General features: G+C 41.5%; 2 long non-coding RNA genes across 4 annotated transcripts in view; one reads left to right on the top strand and one right to left on the bottom strand.

The window, feature by feature from the left end:
- Positions 1–12,700: 12,700 nt before the first annotated feature.
- On the top strand, positions 12,701–16,560 carry LOC119304969. Of its 3 annotated transcripts, XR_005148495.1 has the most exons (8): positions 12,701–13,068; positions 13,170–13,207; positions 13,283–13,444; positions 14,286–14,367; positions 14,487–14,534; positions 15,522–15,630; positions 16,073–16,286; positions 16,371–16,560. It is a non-coding gene; the product is annotated as an uncharacterized LOC119304969 (long non-coding RNA). The 3 variants fall into 3 exon arrangements; XR_005148494.1 differs by having other exon boundaries at positions 15,542–16,286; XR_005148493.1 differs by having other exon boundaries at positions 15,522–16,286.
- A 3,800-nt stretch (positions 16,561–20,360) lies between these two features.
- The window catches only part of LOC119304968, a 1,829-nt gene continuing 521 nt past the window's right edge, over positions 20,361–21,668 (bottom strand). The window contains exon 3 of the long non-coding RNA XR_005148492.1: positions 20,361–20,825. This is a non-coding gene — a long non-coding RNA (uncharacterized LOC119304968). The remainder of the gene's footprint in view (positions 20,826–21,668) is intronic.

Below are 21,668 nucleotides of genomic sequence, written 5' to 3'. Positions count from 1 at the left end.
TACCCTGACATCTCTGACATCTCAAAGCCGTGCGCGTTGACGAGCAGCCGCCCTTGGCGACGAGACGGTGGTGGCGCGCCAAGGGAAGAGAGTGGGGGAGGGGAAGAGGGTGTGGTGCCGCCCGAGGCGAGGGCATCGAGGGTGGGGACAGCACCGGTGGGGGAGACCGGAGACGGGCAGGGAGGTCACCGGTGGCTGCCAGATCGGGGGAGGGTTAGGTGGAAATCCTAACCCTAGCAGAGAGGAGGGGGGGACGCCATGGTCGTGCCTGGACTAGTGGATATGGGGAAGGTGAGGGGAGGGGATGGCGGAGACGAGGTCGACGGTGGGTGGCGTGGCGGTGGTGGGTGGGGATGGCGTCGGATCTGGAAGGCGGGGTGATGGTGGCGGCGCGATCTGGAAGGGGAGGAGGAGAGCCGAGCTGTAGGTGCAAGAGGACCGCGGGCTCCTGCGCGATCTTGGGGAGGGAGACCGCGGGCTCGGCGTCGCCTGGAGGTGGAGGAGCGTGGTGGCGGCGAGCGGCTTGAGCGTGCGCGATGAGGGGGGAGAAGGGGGCGGCGGCGATGGATCTGGGGAGAAGGGGGCGGCGGCGATGGAGTGGGAGGGGATATGGTTTGGGTGGTTGGGCTGCCCGGGGGTGGGAGGGGATAGGGTTCTTTTTCTCTCTCTCTCTTTTTCTTTAGATAAATGGGATGGGTGGATGGATGGATGGATGGATGCCAGTCATCAATCCATGGCACAAACATTTCAACCAATGAAAACAAAGCATACGTAATTGTGTTTTTCTGTGTGTTTCTATTATATTTTTTGCACAATGGTGCATTTTGGAATGGCAAAATTTGTTCAAATTATATCATACTTTGCACAAGGGTGCATCTTGGAATGGCAAACAATGTTGCCTAAAAACATTACATTTTTTTGGATGAAAAATTCATTTTCCATTTTTTGAGTGCCCAAAATGAGTTTTTTTGTGAACGACCTACCATATATTTGTTGCAAAAGTGGACCGAATCATTTTTCTAAAATACTAGGACATATTTAATGCACAATTGACCAAATGGTTGAGTGTCAGAAGTTTTGATCCACCTCTCGTGAAAAAGACAAATTCCCGCCGATTCAGTTGGAAGCGGGTCAAATTTGAACTGCAGCTGCCTCATATTTGCTATTTAATTTTTCAAAAAATCAATTCTAGGTACATAAGTATCTATTTAATCAAAGAAACACCAAAAAAAAATCCAAGATTCAACCACTAGCTAGGAACGGTCATTCCCGCCGTTTTAACCACATTTTGAAATAAAAAATTGGGAAACCTTCGCATTGTGTCATTATATGTGGCCAATTCCCAGGAAAAATAACAAACTTGTAATACGGTAATTATTTTTAAAAAGTGTTCTCAGAAACGAGCTTAATGGCTTTCAAGCCAAATGATCAATCTTATGGCCACATTCATGGCATAGTTTGTTCAAATAATTTCATATTATGCACAATGGTGCATATTGGAATGGAAAACAATGTTGCCTAAGGAAGTCTCCATTTTCTTTGGATGGAAAAACTATTTTCCATTTTTCGAGTGCCCAAAAGGAGGTTTTTTTGTGAAGGACCTCCCACATAATTGTTGCAAAATTGGACCAAATCAATTTTATAAAATACTAGGACATATTTAATGCACAATTGACAAAATGGTTGGGTGTAAAAAGTTTTGATTCACCTCTCGTGAAAAAGACAAATTCCTGCCGATTTAGTTGGAAGCGGGTCAAATTTGAACTGTAGGTGCCTCATAGTTTGCTATTTATTTTTTTCAAAAATCATTTCAAGGTACATAAGTATCTATTTAATCAGAGAAACACCAAAAAAATTCCAAGATTCAACCACCAGCTAGGAACGGTCATTCCCGCCGTTTTGACCGCATTTTGAAACGGGAATAAAAAATTCAAAAAAAATTCAAAAAATTGGGAAACCTTCGCAATGTGTCATTATATGTGGCCAAGTTCCCAGGAAAAATAATAAACTTGTAATACGGCAATTATTTTAAAAAGGTGTTCTCAGAGACGAGCTATCACATATGGAGATTAATGGCTTTCAAGCCAAATGATCAATCTTATGGCCACATCCATGGCATAGTTTGTTCAAATGATCTCATATTATGCACAAGGGTGCATATTCGAATGTCGAACAATGTTGCCTAAAGAAGTTTCCATTTTCTTTAGACGAAAAAACCATTTTCCATTTTTCGAGGGCCCAAAAGGAGGTTTTTTTGGGAAGTCCAAGTCGCACACGCACCCCGCACGCGGATGGATCACTTCCTCTTGTATATATAGACAGAGAGAGAGAAAAGGAGAGGCTAGTGGAGATAGAACAAGCTCTACCTCTTGAGTTGAGGGGTGATGCGGATCGATGAGGTGGCGCGACCAAAGCCCTCCCTTCCTTCCTGGCTGATGGTTGGATGCGCGAGCCCAAAAATCATGGATAGGCTGGGTACACGGCTGCATGCATGCACATGGGAGCCAAACAAACTGACACATTGCCAAGGGATGTTAACCACTGATTATTATTTGTAGCCCGGTCGGCAGAGTTAAATACCCGTCCTTGTTAGTCGCACTGAATTTACTCATCCCTCTCATCGCCAGAAGAGAGAGTACTGACTTGCTTGCTTCTTGATTCCCGTGCCAAGTTGGTGGTACATGAATTTAACTTGCTTTTTCTCAATGAAACGACTTCAAGAATGCAGTTCCTCGGTTTTCTATCAAGTTGGTCCCCTCTCTTTGATTACGGTAGTTAACAACTTTTTCAAGCCTTCTCTTGTTTGATGTTGATGGGCATGGACAGTCTCTTTTCTCTCGTTTTCACAAGACCAAACTCATCTTGTAACACGAACTCCTAATACCATCAGTGGTGACCTGTCATCAAATAGACAAATGCCGGCTTAGGGCCTGTTCAGATCCACTCCACTCCACAACTCTGCTCTGGGAGCCGACGGAGCCGGCCCGAACGCTGCAACTCCCTGGAGTCGACAGAGCGGAGCAGAGCGATCTTGCGAGCTTGAGCTCGCTTGGAGGAGCCGGAGCGTAGGCTGGAGCTCGCTTGGAGGAGCCGGAGCATAGGATTTCCTAGAGCCAGTGGATTACCGAACACTGAACAGGCTCTTAATAGATGAACTTTACTACTTATTGTCTATATTATAGACGTGCGTTGCATGTGCATACTTACTAGTATCATCTAACGATCTATCATGTCACTCTTATGGCATGTACAATGGTTGATAAGATAGTCTTATTTTAAGTCTTGCGTGTAATTTAGAGATGATAAAAAAATGTCTATAATGGGTCATCTCTTTGTTTTTTTTCTTATGAGTTCTCTCTCGTTCACCTCATCATTTATCCTGCATGACACTCATAAGATAACATTATTGTACATGCCCTTAGTTGTCAGGTACACGCGGCATTGCCACATCATAACTTTTCTTGTGTTGTTTTTTTCCGCGCCCGAACTGCAGGTAGAATGTTTTATCGCTCTAGTGGTTATCGGGAGTACATACGCGCCCGAACTGCAGGTAGAATGCTTCAACTTGATGAGCTTTTTTTCATCTGGCAACTCTTTGTTTATTGGTTCCACCTCATTATTCATCGTATTTGCTGTGAGATGTTGCATTGTCAGCTTTTTCTAGCAAATTATTGGGGGAGGGCGCTATAGTATAAAAATGAGGACGATGTCTCTACACATACACTGCATATGGTTGAAACAAAACCAACCATGCCTAATGTTTTTGCAAAGGTGTGATTCGCTTAATAAACATATAATAATAATAATAATAATAATAATAATAATAATAATAATAATAATAATAATAATAATAATAATAATAATAATAATAATAATAATAATAATAATAATAAACAATGGAGTCTAGGCCACGACAAGTGTCTAAACTCACAAGCCACACGGAAATTCAAGCAAGCGCACACGCATAATTAGGTGCAATGCGCTATCTATGTGCATGTTCTCCTAGCATTTCTAAAATAATAGGAGGCTCCCCTTACATGTTAGTCTCGTCCTCACACTCCTAGCGGCTAGCGGTATGGTAATAAAATTAACCATGTCCCGCACTAGGGGTATTCCAGGACGCCGAAAGTCAGCCCAAGGCCCCCTGGGCCACTGCATGGCCTAGGCCCACAACCTGGGTTGGTAACCCTCTAAAAGGAACACGCCATCTATACTTGATGTTCAAGACAAGGAGGTTGTATGCGAGGAGGACTCTCCAACCGCCTTAGAACTGACTACTACTCTGCAACCCTGGGACATCAGTATCCTTAAGTCACGGCCGGGCTAGTCGGTATAGACATTATTCGTCATCCTTTGGTATACCTATGATCCTTGATATCATCCTTGAACTCTGTACACCCCATCCCGTCAATACAACACGAGTAGGAGCAGGGTTTGACCTCCGTAGCAAGGGCCCGAACCTAGCTAAAAATTTCTCATGTTTCCCCTCTGGCCTTTCCGGCTAGTCTCAGCATACTACCAAGGGGTATGCTCAATTTCACACCGACAAAGGCACGCTAGGCACGGGTCGTGCTTTCCAAAACCGAGATCCGGCTGGGATCTAACTTCAACTATGGCATCTGCGCTCACCTCCAGATTTTCGCCTCCGAAGCGATGAATTTCATCCCCAACTCAGCGGGGAAGATCGAAGCCGTTGACACCTATAATCTAGGCTAGATTATCTTCTTCGGGGATTTGGAATTGATCGCTGATTCGCGCGGCAGCCCGATGCCCCGCCGAGCACAGGAGCCAGAGCCAATCTTCATCAACCCACCCACCTCCCACTTGGTCGCCAATGAGGAATCTCTTCACGACGTCATCGAGGAGGGTGAAGCGGAGGAAGAGGAGAGCGACAACAGTTCTCTAGTGGCCATCCCGGCCATGTCCTAGCCTTAGCAGGAAACTACTTGTTACATGGTCGATAATGTCAACACGGCGGGGACAATGACAATGTCGAGAATGCTGGGGTCGCCGCCATAGGCAAGGATGAGCTAGCCATGCTCGGCATGCCCATGATGGGAACTAAGAAAACTTCTAAGAAATTCGAAGCAAACCGAAAAAAGATGCAGCGCATACACTTGTGCTAGGAGTGGAAGCGCGAACGCCTTCTCCAAGAGCATGCCTAGGTTTTGGCTCCCATGGAGCCGATCCGGAAGAGAGAGAGAGAGAGAGAGAGAGAGAGAGAGAGAGAGAGAGAGAGAGAGAGAGAGTTCAGATGAAGAAGAAGGTAGAGGATTTTAGGGAAATAGCTTTCTAACGGTACCGCTACCTCACGTGGTCCCTAATGAGCCAATGAGAGTAGGATAACGACTGAAAATAAAGGAATGAAAGCAGGACAACACGTAGAGCTTCTCAATACAAGGGGCATTCCACTCTTAGTTCTTGGGTTTTGCATGGCACATATTTTCTAAGCCAGACCCAACCACGTGGTGATCCGGTGGAATGGAACCCCGCCCCATGCAGCATGCAAGGTACTAATTGCATAACATTGAGTTATAGATGGTAAAGAGGGAGGCAAAAGACATTCAAGGTAGTTGGCTGGGAAAGTTCATATTGTGTCCTCCTCGTGCCAAAGGCGTGAACAACATTTAGTAATTTTTGTATGAACAGCTTTTACTCCAGCCACATCTCTGTCCGACGGCAGGGCAGCCTCGTCTGACGTAAGGAGCGCGGGAGGTAGGCCACAACCTCAAATTTTTTGGTGTTTTTTTTATGTTTTTATCATTTTTCTACTTTTTTATACTTCCATATATTCTAAAAATATATATTACAAAAGACACTCTCACATAAAACTTTAAAAAATGTTAATCAAGCATTTGGAAAATGTCAAATGTGTATAGAAAGAATCTTTCTCATGTATATGAAAAATCTATACAGAAAATATACAATGTGTTTGAAAAAAACTTGATCATCTATTCAAAAAATGTAGCAGGTTTTGAAGAATGTTAATCAAGCATTTGAAAAATGTTTCTAATGTATACATGGATACACAAAATATACAATGTGTATGAGAAAAGTTTTCATATATTTAAAAAATATTAATCAAGCATTCGAAAAATGTTAAATTTGTATACAAAAGATGTTTCTAATGAATATGAATAATATATACAAACACTATACAATGCGTATGAGAAAATGCTGATTACCTATTTGAATATTATTAATCAAGCATTTAAATTTTTTATTCACGCATTTGAAAAGTATTAATCAGGAATTTGAAAAATGTTAAGTGTTTATAGTAAAAAATGTTTTCCATCTATATGAATAATGTATACAGAAAATATTCAATGTGTATGAAAGAAATGTTGATCTTGTATTTAAAAGATGTTAAGTGTGCATAAAAAACTATTCCTGATGTTTACGGAAAAATGCACAACATACATTAAATAAAAGTAGACATAAAAACATATATATCTACAAGAATTTAATTCTGTATTTAAAAAATGTTCACCATATATTTTTTAACTGTTGACCATGTATTCAAAAAAGGGTTCAAAACATGTATTTTAAGGAAAAATGTAGATCGTGTATTAGAAAACAAGGAAAACCAATGAAAACGAGCAAGAAAAAAACAAAACCAAATAAAAAGAAAGAAAAAAGCAAGCAAAAAACCGAGAAAGATACAAACAAAAAACAAACAAAAAAAGTAAAATTGAGAAAGAAACAAAGAAACCCAGTGATAAAAAAGAAGAAAATGGAAACCCCTAAAAAATAGTGAAGAAATGAAGAAAATCATAAGAAAGAAAACAACAGAAAAAAAAACCCGATATAATCAGACAGTTCGGCGACGACCCAACGTAACAACAGTGACAAGAAAAAAAATAACCACCATGAAAGAACGAGGGGAGGTCCTAGTCGGCGCCTTAAGCACCTCTGAAGCGAACTGGCGTTCACAGGAGAACTAGTGGGCCGGCCCGTAGTGCACAGAAATACTGTAGCGCAAAAACCACCAAAAAAAGGAGTACGACGCGGGGAGTCGAGCACCATTCGCCTACTAGTGATTAATTGCAGCGTGCAATGCTTAAGAACTATTCTAGCGGCACTATTTGAAAAAATAAAACAAGTTCACTATTATGGGAAAAAGTTTCACCAATTGACCGGTCTAGCCAGTTGACCATTGACAATTCAAAAGATATGTGTAAGTTTTTTTTAAAAGTAGGAATTAAAAAATCGTTCACAAAAGAAAGATCACTGGTTGAAAAAAGGTTGATGAATTTAAAAGATAAAACTCACAAAGTGGGAAAAGGTGCATTGATCTTCAATTAAAGTTCATCGATTTTGGAAAAAGTTCATTCGATTTCAATTTTTTTTTAAAGTTCATCGAATTTGAAAAATATCATCATAATTGAAAAAAGTTCATCGAATCTGAAAAAAATTCAGTGGATTTGAAAAAAAGTTCATCAAATTTATAAAAATTTCATCAATTTTGCAAAAAGTACATCCTAATTTCAAAACGAATGGAAAAAAGAAAAAAGAAAAAGAAAAATAAAGCAAAAAATGAAAGAATAAAAGAAGGGAAACGTTGCTTCTTATGATATCCAGCCTGGTGGAGGGTTGGTAAACGCGTGGTAACATGAGGGGGGTCTCTAGTTTGATTCATCAGAAGCGCATTGTTTTTGCGATTTAACAAATGAGAAGAAAAATTAAACGGGTCGGCCCAGCTGGCGGGAGGTGGTGTGCGCTACAGGCGCCTGTTAACAAAATGCACGTTAACCGGCGACTGCAGCGCCGAATATAATTTGCCCAAAACGAACACAGGAAGCATGCGAGCAAAAACCCGAAAACGGGCCGGGCCATAACTGCGGACGCTTCCAGCGATAGCCAAGTGGGCCAGCCATCATGTCTCTGTCCATCACCATGTGAGTAAAATGATAGCCAAATGGGCCAGCCATCATGTCTTTGTCCATCACCATGTGAGGAAAATGATAGCCGAATGGGCCAGCCATCACGCAAAGGATGATATAACTGATGGGCCACATACACCTAACAAAAGGTCCATGGGCTGTATAGAGTTCCGATGGAGATGAGGTGGCTCTGACCCTAACCGTGTGTGCGCTAGCTGAGCTGCTCTCATCGAATTTGAAAAATCAATACATTAATTTTGAAAAAAGCTCATTAATTTTAAATAAAATTCATCAACTTTTAAAGGATTTCTTCAACATTTATTTTTTATCAATTTTGAAAAAAAAGTATACTTCGTCAAGCCTTAATCCTTGCCAATAACCTTGGCATACGGAAGATCATGGTAGCATCTGATTGCATGTCACTGATCAATAAGGTCAAGGGTTTAGGTTTTGATAAGTCCCCTATTGGAGCCATAGTCCATGATATTACCTCTCATATGTAAATGTGAGCATTTCTTTTGCAGAAATTAAATGTGAACAATATAATTGGTTAGTGTGCTCATGGAACAAACTATCCTTGTATTGATCGTTTGGGTGCTTCGCGTGAAAAATCTTGATCCTTTGGATTGGGAGATTGCGGCACTCTGGAGGTGTAATCTTCCTGAAGGCACCGCCTTGGCACTCTCAGTTCGCCGGCTATCACCTTTGCCTCTTTGTTGTTGGCTCGGTTAAGGGCTCCATCGACTTCATAACGTTCCTTATTGTTCATGTTTTGCCTTCATGGATTTGGTTGGGGTGTTGTAGTTGTACTTTGGCACCTATGTATCTTCTCTTGGGTGTGTGGTTTGTTGCACTAAGTTCTATGTTGATTGTTGCTTTATATATAAAGCGGACGAAAGTAGGAATTAAAAAATCGTCCACAAAAGAAAGATCACTGGTTGAAAAAAGGTTGATGAATTTCACAAAATGGGAAAAGGTGCATTGATCTTCAATTAAAGTTCATCGATTTTGGAAAAAGTTCATTCGATTTCAATTTTTTTAAAGTTCATCGAATCTGAAGAAAAGTTCATCGAATTTGAAAAACGTTCATCGAATCTGAAAAAAGTTCAGTGGATTTGAAAAAAATTCATCAAATTTATAAAAACTTCATCAATTTTGCAAAAAGTACATCCAAATTTAAAAAGGAAAGGAAAAAAAGACAAAAAAAGAAAAAGAAAAAAAGCAAAAAAGGAAAGAATAAAAGAAGGGAAACGTTGCTTCTTACGATATTCAGCTTGGTGGCGGGTTGGTAAACGCGTGGTAACATGAGGGGGGTCTCTAATTTGATTCACCAGGAGCGCATTGTTTTCAAGATTTAAGAAATGAGAAGAAAAATTCAAAGGGTCGGCCCAACTGGCGGGAGGTGGTGTGCGCTACAGGCGCCTGTTAACAAAATGCACGTTAACCGACGCCTGCAGCGCCGAATAGGATTTGCCCAAAACGAACACAGGAAGCATGCGAGCGAAAACCCGAAAATGGGCCGGGCCATAACTGCGGACGCTTCCAGCGATAGCCAAGTGGGCCAGCCATCATGTCTCTGTCCATCACCATGTGAGGAAAATGATAGCCAAATGGGCCAGCCATCATGTCTCTGTCCATCACCATGTGAGGAAAATGATAGCGAAATGGGCCAGCCATCACGCAAAGGATGATATAACTGATGGGCCACATACACCTAACAAAAGGTCCATGGGCTGTATAGAGTTTCGATGGAGATGAGGTGGCTCTGACCCTAGCCGTGTGTGCGCTAGCTGAGCTGCTCTCATCGAATTTGAAAAATCAATACATTAATTTTGAAAAAAGCTCATTAATTTTAAATAAAATCCATCAACTTTTAAAGGATTTCTTCAACATTTATTTTTTATCAATTTTGAAAAAAAATATACTTCGTCAAGCCTTAATCCTTGCCAATAACCTTGGCATACGGAAGATCATGGTAGCATCTGATTGCATGTCACTGATCAATAAGGTCAAGGGTTTAGGTTTTGATAAGTCCCCTATTGGAGCCATAGTCCATGATATTAGCAAATGTGCGACAAGGTTTGTATCTTGTACTTTTATTCATGTCAGTCGTACATGTAATGGGGCAGCACATGTTCTGGCGAAATCGGCAGAGCATGATGTTTGGTCCTGCTGGATTAATGAGTTCCCTGATGTAAGTAGGACCATTATATGTAATGAATTAATTATGAATGAACCAAAGGGTGTAGCTGCCCATTACCTAAAAAAAGAAATCTAAACATACCAGTTATACTGCTCGTGAGTAAAGACTTAACCACAAAGGAGTATTGATGCGACAAATGATATGGAGTGAATAAGCTAAAAAATAAAATTGCCATGTATGGCTTTATAATATAAAAAACACACTTGCCTGTTTTTCAGGGAAAGGGAGATTCTATTAATTTAAGGAGGTCAAAGAGTCACACATCGGCGCATCAAACATCTAACTTAGTGTTTTCTGCCTGCTGCCAGTTGGCGCCTAGCACCACCTAAAAAGGGAGGGGCATACGCCTTCGTATGGTTCTCGCGACTGTGTGGTCTCCTCGCATTTCCTACTGAGATTAAGCTATTCAGTTTCGTTTTTGCGACAAATTTCAGGTGTTTCCTTGTGTCATCTCACTAATCTGGCATACGTAGGTGAAGGTGACCACCCTAACATACATAGAAAAACAGTTAAGAGAAATCAAAGATGATCAAACGACGAGAGCTCACGGGTGTTTTGACGGAATCACCTCTCATATGTAAATGTGAGCATTTCTTTTGCAGAAATTAAATGTGAACAATATAATTGGTTAGTGTGCTCATGGAACAAACTATCCTTGTATTGATCGTTTGGGTGCTTCGCATGAAAAATCTTGATCCTTTGGATTGGGAGATTGCAGCACTCTAGAGGTGTAATCTTCCTGAAGGCACCGCCTTGGCACTCTCAGTTCGCCGGCTATCACCTTTGCCTCTTTGTTGTTGGCTCGGTTAAGGGCTCCATCGACTTCACAACGTTCCTTATTGTTCATGTTTTGCCTTCATGGCTTTGGTTGGGGTGTTGTAGTTGTACTTTGGCACCTATGTATCTTCTCTTGGGTGTGTGGTTTGTTGCACTGAGTTCTATGTTGATTGTTGCTTTATATATAGAGCGGACGAAAGTCATTTTTGGCATCATTTGATTTGTGCCAAAAATTCATTTTCACAAAAACCAATCTTCAGCATTCAAAATAAAAAAATGAGCGGATTTCACTTTTTATCCCCTAGTTTCATGGTTGTGACAAAATGCCTCATTTAGAAGTGCTTTTCACATTTTTGTCCAATTTAGCAAAATTGGTGCCACTAATTACCCATTTTAGTTTATCTTTTCCTTTCTGGCTGTTTGGGCCCACACCTAAATGCTAACTTGGGCTTGCGATGACGATCGACAAGACAGAGCTTGTTCACGAACACCCAATTGTTTATTTCCTTACACGATGGATCACACGACTAAGATGATCATGTTGTGCAGTTTCTTCCTGATAGGGGATTGACTGGTAGTTCTGCCAAGATACCACCAATCACCGGAGTGGAGCCACAGACCAGTTGCAGTCGCACGGATAACCCGACATTCATTTATGAAAAATATCATTCAGAAATTCAAATTTTCGGCCAACTCCCCCCTCCCCCCCCTCTCTCTCTCTCACTCACACACACACACACACACACACACACACACACACACACACACACACACACAAATTGTACTTTTCTAGAGAATGGCGACTATACTTCGTCACTTTCATGGTTATGACATATACGGTCAACATCAATGTTAATTAGGCTATATAGGAAGTTGATAGTAAAATGGACACATGGTGTCGGCCGGTGCCTGTTGATGGCGATGATGAAGTCGACATATTGCCTTTTCTCTTCTTCTTTTGTGTGGGTGTGTGGGTGTGTGGGTGGGGGGGGGACATAACATGGATGAATCCTTTTATTTTTAGAGCCTTACTTAAAATTTAAGTTGATCCAGTTGACTCGTGTGAGATTTTCATCATAGTTCCTTCTCTAGCATGTAGATAGACACATATAGTCTCGACACAAAATCTAGAATTTACATGTAGAATAACTTTTTAGTTTGAAGGTATATGTGATTCTAACTAGAAGTACTTAAAGCTAGCCACTTATCTGAAAATAATTAGTGCTAGACAATTATTTGCTAAAGTTAAAGTAGCACATTATTTGAAGATAATCAACATTAGACTATTATTGGTATAAGTTGGTGACACTTAACACTTTCTATCTAGTCCCATTATAGATCAAATAATTTTTCAAGGAGCGAAGATTCTTTGCCACTTGCATGGGCACCATATGCAATCAAACATCAATACTATCGATTATGCATTAAAGGAATATGATGATTCGGATATTGGTCACCAATGGCAACAATAATGCGCTTATAAACACTTGTTTTTTTCATGAGTACTAGATCGACAATTGTTTGACATGTGGATGCACATCAATACTCTAGCCCTTGTCGTGTAGTAGAATAGTTTATCATCCTCAAGATATGTGTTATTCTAATTAAAAGGATAAACAGTTCCTTGCCAAATCCAACACAATAAGCATCGCGTGAAGGTCGAGCGCTGGTGGTGTCCACGCCGATTTTCACTGTGCCCAGGATGAAAACGCGTTCACGAGAGAAAAAACAAGAAGAGAAACATACTCGTGTCCTTTTCTTCCCTGCGAAGGAACTCCATACTGAGTCGTCCACTCCAAGACTCCCCTCGACCCATAGTATGCCGCCGCCTCCCCTCCCCATCCCAGCCCCCCTCTTCGTGGTCTCGTCTCCTTCCCCTTTCTCTTCTCAATCCAGATCCATGGAGGTGGACGATAGGGACGCCATCGATCGCGACGCTAGGGTTCCTAGCCACTGCCACACGCACAGCCGGACAAAGTCACCTCCGCTCTTGCGGCCATCGATGGTCCTCCCCACCGTCGCCCGGAATTGTTCCGCCCATCTCTGCTCGCCCCCGAGTAGGAAGGCCGTGGCGAATCTGGCACCTATAGTCGGAAGCAACAGGGTTGGTGGAGTGGCGCATGCTGGCGGGGCTGGTAGTTGAGGGGGCTCACCGGCCGTAGCGGCAGGAGCGGTCGGGGAATCACATCGCAAGAGGCTGCCTTGGTTTGTTTTGCCTTCTGTTATGTTGTGTTCCGATGTTCTTTATTTTAGTCATCTCCTCCTAAATTTTTGACTAATCTGGTGCTCCAATTTATTATTTACAGGTGATGATCTTGCTACAAGTTTCTTCTTGGGTTTACACGTTGGTGATTCTTGTAGTTTCCTCGTGCACAACCTTGTTCATGTCTCCTTCTTTTCCTGATCCTCTAGTTCACAGGGTAACCGTGCAGGCAACTGGTGGTGGAGTCTCGCCGGATGATGTGACGGCAGCCATCGTCCATATTAATTGATTCAGTATGTATGCTCAAACTTTCCCTTGTAAGGCAAGACACTTCAGAGACCAATGGTTGACAGTCACAGCTGATACGTAGAACTGCAGGTGCACACACAGCTGCTTCATCAAGTTCTCTGAAAAAAGCTTGTGTTCTGGTTGAGTTATTGTGAAGTTGTAGTTGCTAACTTGCTATTAACTTGAAAAAAGATATGTTAATTTGGTTAATTTCCTTTGGCTAGTGTCACGTGTAAACTGAAGCATGTAAACAATACCATTTTTTCTATTTGATGCATCCTCTCAAAGCTGATGTGTCTCACTTCCATGGAATTAACCACTTCAACCAAGAAACCAAATTTTGTTTTACAAAATTAATATCATCTCCAAGTTCCAGCTGAGTCTCTCCAATGGAAGTACTCCACCAAATATATTTCTAAAATCTGCAGGTTGAACGACTACCAAATACATAGGGTTATACAGAAACAATGTCATATATAACGAAGAACTTGACTAGGAAATTAGACTTTGCTGTGATGCCAAATCTGTCTCTATTAAAATAACCATAACAAGGAGCCATATGGTGGCGTGTAGAGTTGAAATGAAGTTCTCCTTTGCAAAACACTAGATAATGGTGTGTTCTAGACTTGTAGACCAGTTACATCACATAGCACAGGAGTGAACTTTTTCTTTTGCTCTCCATATAATACAGAGGTCTGCACATTGAATTTTGTTCCTTACATTTCATATAATAATGTTACAAAACAATTACCTCATGAAAACAATATCCACCGTAAGTTGTTGTACAAATAGTAAGTCAAGGCAGGCAAAGTCACCAGTAATCCCCACAAGAACATTAGGTGTCGAATTCCAATAATTATGTAACAGCGGGTTGGTAGTGGTCGCCATTGTTCTCATTGGTATCTTAATATGTTTTTTTTATTGTTGCTAGGCTCCTCTGTTCCTGTCAGCTTCAGTAGCTCGTTGATTAAGATGTATGATTGGGTGACCAGCTGCAAGCTCTGGATGCCAAGGTCAAGACCTCTCTTGTTCAGATTTATGTTGGTTTCTTGATCCCCTTTTCTCAATGGATATATGGAACTAATACTGCATTACCATTGTTTTTATACCATCATTTGGTGGCTGGATGCAGGGTGGAGCTTTAAAAGTACTTGAAAAAATAGTGATTGCCTATTCCATGGTAAACAACTAAGATTTGTGCTTTGCATAGAGGTTTAGTTGGTCAGAGAGCTATGCACTTTATAGCATCACTTTTTGCCTTCTACTGTAAATCTGCAAAAGAAGGAATATGTACAAATATATTTATTTCATATGGACTTGATGGCTTCCAACTTGATGAAAGAACAATGGCTGAGAAGGGTTTATTTACAACTTAATGTTTTCCATACAACATCCTTGCATAGGCTAACACATGACATTCCTATGCCTTGCTCCAACGGCTTTAACCATCTTAATTTGCTAAATGGTGACTCGTGTTCTCTAGAGATTTCTAATAGTAGATTTAAGTGCATGATTTCCGGTGGGGATTGATCCCTCATGAATTAAACAAATATGGATTCTTTCCTTCTCCATATTTGTGCTTGTCACTTATGAGTATCATAAGCATTGCAAGGCCAATGTATCATGTCTTGCAAAGCTGGACTTTCTGCTTTCCAGTTGGCCCGCTGATGTGCAAATTGAGTTTTTTTTTGCTCTCAAAAAGATATTATAATAAGTTTTTGAGTCTAAATTTTTTCGGTCGTGAAGGTTGGCGAGAGTGTCTCAGTTATTGAAACAAGAAAGTCTGCTGCTAAATAGGTTATAATTGCTTTCTGTAGACAACATATGCAAAAATGTACTAAAGAATTGAGCATTATTTCTTATGGATTGTCATAGTGTTTCTCATGATCTCCAATAGTATGATCAGATCAATATAAAGTGTGGCTTCTATTTTTTAACAGGCTGTCATATTGAACTGTTACAATGTTTATACTGGTTAGTGTTGACTCATATGAAACTATCGCCCAGTGTTTATAGTGTTTAGTGTTAAAACACCTACCTGATGGTTAGGTGGATATTTGATGAAAGCAGGAACTTTAATGTACATAGACAACCTAAGACCGCAGAGGAATGTCTCACCTAAAAGTTGGACCATTTCTCTTATTTGGATTTTGTAAATTTTCTGAAGATGCAAATTTCACCATCCAGTTGATGGGTCTGCACCTGATTCCATTTCAAAGTGGGAGCCTTCTCAGCAATCTGTGATGCTTACTCTTGCTGGCCTTCCAAGGAGAGAGGTAACATCCAGAAATAATCGTACTAGCATGTTGATAATTCAGGATTATAAATGCCGTTTGTGGTTCTTTGTTGCTAGAACATTCCCTTCCCGGGTCGGTTTGGTGAATCAGCCGTTGTATTAGTAAGCCGTTGGCACTAGTCCTTTCACGATAAGGATCTCTCAATTGCTGAAAACTAACTAAATATCACTATGAGATTTTATGGTGAGGAATGGTGAATATTACCATGTTGCTATGCATGGTAGGATGCCTCTCGCTCTTGAATCATAATTTCATGAAATGTTCTTGTCAAATGCAAATACTCAGTGTGTTCTACAGTCCCCTTTGCATACCTTTTGCCTTTGCTTTCTTGGATAGTTATTCATTAGTCGGTGTCATCGATTATAACTTCACATCGTCAATGTTCAGCTTGTTTTTCAAACACCTGTGGAAGTTGCTGCAGGACACATAACGGGGCGGACGCGAAGGCCTTCATAGGTAGAGCAGAGCGAGGTCGATACGGTGGCCAGGCGTGGTCTAGAGAACTGGTGGCTGGTGGTGCGCGAGTTGGAGGCGAGGTGACGTCATTGACCAAGACGCCTCGTATATCCTCATCTCGTGCCTCCGGGAGAGGAGCTCGTCGAGGATCCCCTCTTCTCCATGGATCCACGATAGAGGTGCTCGTGCCTTTCATATTCCATTCCAGTACTGGAAACATACATCTTTCCATTTGATGGATTTCTGTTCTAATGTAATTCCAGGGTCATATATGGAGGAGTGGATTTGAAAGGAAAGAATTCCAATTAGTTGCTTTTGAGGATGTTCCCGAGGCACTAAAGAACTGGTAGTCTCATCGTATGACGGTATGTATCTATTTGGTCATCATGTATATTGTGTAAACATAAAATGATGCACTGAATGCACTGCGCTCTTTCCAATTTTTATTGTGTCTATTCCTATCAACTAAGATAAATATCACAACTCAAAGTTTTAATCCTGTAGTTACATTTTCATGGTAGTAATGTTTGCCTAAAGGTGACTTAATGGAGCAAGATGTTTGCTAGAATACATTAAACGGCTGATTTACACCTGTTAATGTATGTGTCATCGCCTGTTCATACAAATGTAGTGTGCTAATGAATTTAGTTTGTAAGGCAATAGCAGTACATAGTACAAACAATAACATTACGTGGTATAAATAGAAAATTGAAAGGGGCGCATCCCACCCGGCACCGCCCCAAGTTCCTCTCAGGCGGCGCACCAGGGTGCACCCCAACCACTAGTAAAGCAGTAAACGGTATCCAAAAACAAGCGCCAGACTTTTCCCCCAAAAAATCAGAAGCGCAAGACCGAAGATGGTTGCCTTTTAAGCGGCTAGACAGGTAGATAGAGATAGATAGGTACACACGATGATCTGCTGCATCATCATCGTCTGTTGGTCGCACACAGTTCGCCGGAGCTGGAGCCAAAAGCCCCTCCCTTTGCTCGATCAGGACAAGCCAGAGGAGGAGAGGGGGGAGACATAACATGGATGAATCTTTTTATTTTTAGAGCCTTACTTAAAATTTAAGTTGATCTAGTTGACTCGTATGAGATTTTCATCATAGTTCCTTCTCTAACATGTAGATAGACACATATAGTCTTGACACAAAATCTACAATTTACAGGTAGAATAACCTTTTAGTTTGAAGGTATATGTGATTCTAACTAGAAGCACTTAAAGCTAGCCACTTATCTGGAAATAATTAGTGATAGAATATTGTTTGCTTAAGTTAAAGTAGCACATTATCTGAAAATAATGAACATTAGACTATTATTGGTATAAGTTGGTGACACTTCACACTTTTTATCTATCCCATTATAGATCAAATATCTTTTGAAGGGGCGAAGATTCTTTGCCACTTGCATGGGCATCATATGCAATCAAACATCAATAGCATCGATTATGTTGTAAAGAAATACGATATTGGTCGCCAATGGTAGCAGTACCGCGCTTAGCTTCGGGAGGTCGATTTCTCGTAACAAAATCCATCATAATCATAGCCACTCTTCCAACACATAGATAGACACTTGTTTTTTTCCTGAGTACTAGATAGACACTTGTTTGAGAAGTGGATGCAGATCCATCCTCTAAACCCTGCCGTGTAGTAGAATACTACATCATCCTGAACATATGTGTTATTCTAATTAAAAGCATTAAACAGTTCCTCGCCAAATAAAGCATTAAACGGTAGCCGAAAACAAGGGTGAGACTTCTCCCAAAAAAAAGAAGAAGCACAAGACAGAAGACGGTTGCCTTTTAAGCGGCTAGACAGATAGATAGAGATAGATAGGTATACACGGTGAGTTGTCGCATCGTCATTGTCTGTTGATCACACGTAGTTCGCCGGAGCTGGGCCAAAAAGTTCCTCCCTCTGCTGGACCTGGACAAGCCAGAGGAGGAGAAACTAGAGCGTGGAGGCACCGCTTCGGGGCCACGCAACCACAACCCCTCATGCCCGTAACTCCATGTACTCCCCAGGCCACGGGCTTCGTGTGTTGTCCAGCTGTAGCGCGAGCATTACAGCTCTGAGCTCGGCTACGCCGCAAGCCAGGCCACGCGTCTGCCCTAGCATGACATGCGTCGTAGAAGGCGACGTCCACCCCCTCTTATACACCTCTAAAGCAGAAGTGGGGCGAAGAGGAGCAAATTGTTTGTGTTGCGAGAGAGCATATCCTTTCTTCCTCGTCGTGTGAGGCAGCGTCGAGCAGCGCGGAACAGCACAACACCGCACCGGACATCAATGGTGTCCACCTCCCGCCTCGACTGCACAATCCTCGTAATCTTCCTCCCGGACGGACTCAGTTGTGGACACCATTGATGTCTTGTGCGGTGTTGTGCTCTTCCGCACTGCTCGACTTTGCCTAGCACGATGAGGAAGGAAGGAGACGCTCTCTTGCAGTAAAAAGAATTGCTCCTCTGGGCCCTTCTGCTGCTTTCGAGGCATATAAGAGGGAGGTTGATGCCTCCTAGTACGACACATCTCATGCCAGGGTGGGTGCGGGGCGTGGCTCGCGGTGGAGCCAAACCAGAGCGCTAACGCTCGCGCTAGAGCCACACGGAGGGAACGTGGGGCTACGGACGCGAGCAACTATGTGGGCCCGGAGCGGGGTCTCCGCGCTTCAGTTTCACCTCTGGCTTATCTTGACCGAGCAGAGGGAGGGCCTTTTTGGCCCCATCTCCGGTGAACTGTGTGTGACCAATAGACGATGATGATGCAACAATTCACCGTGTGTACCCATCTATCTATATCTATCTGTCTAGCCGCTTAAAAGGCGACCATTTTATGTCTCACGCTTGCTTTTTTTTCTTTCTGCGAAAAAGTGTCACGCTTGTTTTCAGCCACTGTTTAATGCTTTTAATTAGAAGAACAACACGTATCTTCTGGATGATAAATTATTCCCTTGTCGAACAAGTGTCGTAGTCAAAAATAATAATCAGAATTAAATACACTGGCACTACAAAAAATATGTCAACTTATGACCTTGATTATTGGTCACTGAAAGGTCATTGTTTTTCATTTGTGACCTTTTTTTTACCAAAAACAGAAGGTCAAAAGCTGGCGGTCGTAAACTGAAATGAACGACCTTCTCTGTGAGAAGGTCGTGGACGTTTACGACCAAAATATGCCTACTGTTTTGTTTTGGTCACTAGCGGCCTCCCCAGGCCACGTAGGCATCCGACGTGGCAATCTGATGTGGCATAGGAATCAGCCCTGTCCAATTTGGTATTTATATGGGCCGAGCCCATTAATTCAACCCATTTATACTTTTTTCGCTGCTAATTTTGGTGAACTACACGGGCCAAGCCCTACAATTCGGCCTTTTTATTTTCTGGGCCAAGGCCTTTTTGTACCAGCAGTTTTAGTTTTCTTTTTTTTATAAAATGGGTCCATTAGTCAAACAAGTTCCACTTGTCAGGTTCTAATGAATGGGTCCCATCTATTAGGCTCAGATTCTTCATATTTCAATTTAACATCATATTTGAATTTCATAGTAAGAAAATAACCAGTATTTAAATAGGCAAGCAGAAAACACACATAATAATTCAAATAACACTAGCCAGATTCACTACAAGCTCTACAAATGACACGTAATACAAGCTCAACATATACAATGCTTTACAAGCTCTACAAATGCAAAGCTCTATAGTACTTTACAAGCTCTCCAAGTAATGTTACAAGCTCTACAAGTGTTTTCTTCTTCAACATGGAGCTCCTTCGATAGAGATCAAATGCCGGACTCACTGGATGGCCATAGTCAGGACTGGGCTAACAGAACGACTGCATGCCCTCCATGATCGCCCTGTTACATGAATCAGCTAAGAAGAATTAGAAAAACTAGAGTAAAATGGAGTAAAGGACAATTCATTATAGAATGATAAACACGCAAAGCTCTATCCATAGTACTAGCAATGGATAACAAGAACAACTCCAGATTATTAGCTGATTCATTATAGAAAAATATAGAACAAGCTCCCAGTTTGGAGCGAACAGTGGATAAAATCATGCAACAGCAATGGAACAATCATGCACACAGTATAATAAAATGGATAGAACAATAAAATGGATAGAACAATAACAAGAACAACTCCAGATTACACACAAAGCTCTATCCATAGTACCAGCAATGGATAAAATCATGCACACAGTATAATTCTGACTATAATATAACCAGAGAACTAAGATTCTACATACTTTGAACTCATCAACTAATAAGTGAGAATGATCTAATTGTATGCAAACAATCTTTTTTTATTTGTTTATATTACTAAAACAGACATCTTCCTTTATGTGAAGAAGTCTGCTTCCTTCTTTAGTTAGTAGTAATCGTTCCATGCAAATCAACCGTGTGTGTATGCTTGAGCATGGTATGGAGATTACATGCATAGAGGAACAGAATCCTAAACAAAATAGCATCAAATAGCGGTGGGTGCTCAACCTATTTACCATACACAAGCAACACTTAAACCATAGCATGTGCATATACTTGTGTCACATTAGGGGGTTCAGAATGTAGACAGTATATTCTAATAAAAAGGATTGGGAGCAGAGGGAGAGGGAGGTGGATATGGACGTGCTACCTGCTGCTACGGTGGTGCCTCTTGGTGGTCGTGTTTGAGCTCCTCCTGATGCTGCGTGAATCCAAGTGGCTCTCAAGCAAAATCTCCAGCGAAACTACAATGCAACGAATAGTAAGTAACAACAATGTCTGCGACGTCTGCAATGAACTTTTGAGCCGCTACAGCAACCAGCCTTGTTCCCAGACCACAAAATTAGGAAATAGATTTAAAAACATGTCATTCATGTGGACCAATAATTACTGAGTTGGAGAGGAAACTACAGTTTCTCTCAAGCTGGAACTACAACGTGCTAAAACAACCCTAAGTGGTTCCATTCATGTGGAAGAATACAGCTCAGGTGCTAAACCTGAAAACAATATGATGTGCAGAAACTAGATTTAATTTACTATTATAGGAACTTGAATTTTGTTCACAGGTTAATCCAACACAAGTAAAAATAGGCTAAATAGAACGGATAACTCCATCTTCTCTATTAAGGCTGAAAAGAGAAGGCAGCCATCACAGTGATCTTCTCTATTAAGGCTGTGGGGGATTAAAGGATTGGTAAGATCTGCTCGGTTTCTTTGATTTGAAAGCTAAAGTTCGAAGTGAGTTGTGCAACATCACAGTGATCACAGAGTACAGCACTGCTAGCTAGTCATCTGCCCACGACTTCATAGAAAAAATAAAAGTAATGTCCACATATGACTCTTGTGCTGTCAAAATCTGAAACCAGGCGTCCTTCTAAATTATAAGTACATTTCATGATTTTGACACTCATCACTTGTCAGACCCGGGATCGCGTATCTATGCACTCGTAGGAATACTACAGATAATTGAGTTTTTATCAACACTTGGAGAAAGCACAGTAAAAGGTGTTAAATGTTCCACGGAACAAAACTTTGTGGCTCAGGTAGCTAGCCTAACATAGCCGCACTGTATAATCAGCTCAAACCCG

The sequence above is a fragment of the Triticum dicoccoides genome, chromosome 5B (genome assembly GCF_002162155.2).
Source record: "Triticum dicoccoides isolate Atlit2015 ecotype Zavitan chromosome 5B, WEW_v2.0, whole genome shotgun sequence".
NCBI classification, from domain to species: Eukaryota; Viridiplantae; Streptophyta; class Magnoliopsida; order Poales; family Poaceae; genus Triticum; species Triticum dicoccoides.
This window is presented reverse-complemented; position numbering and strand designations above follow the sequence as displayed.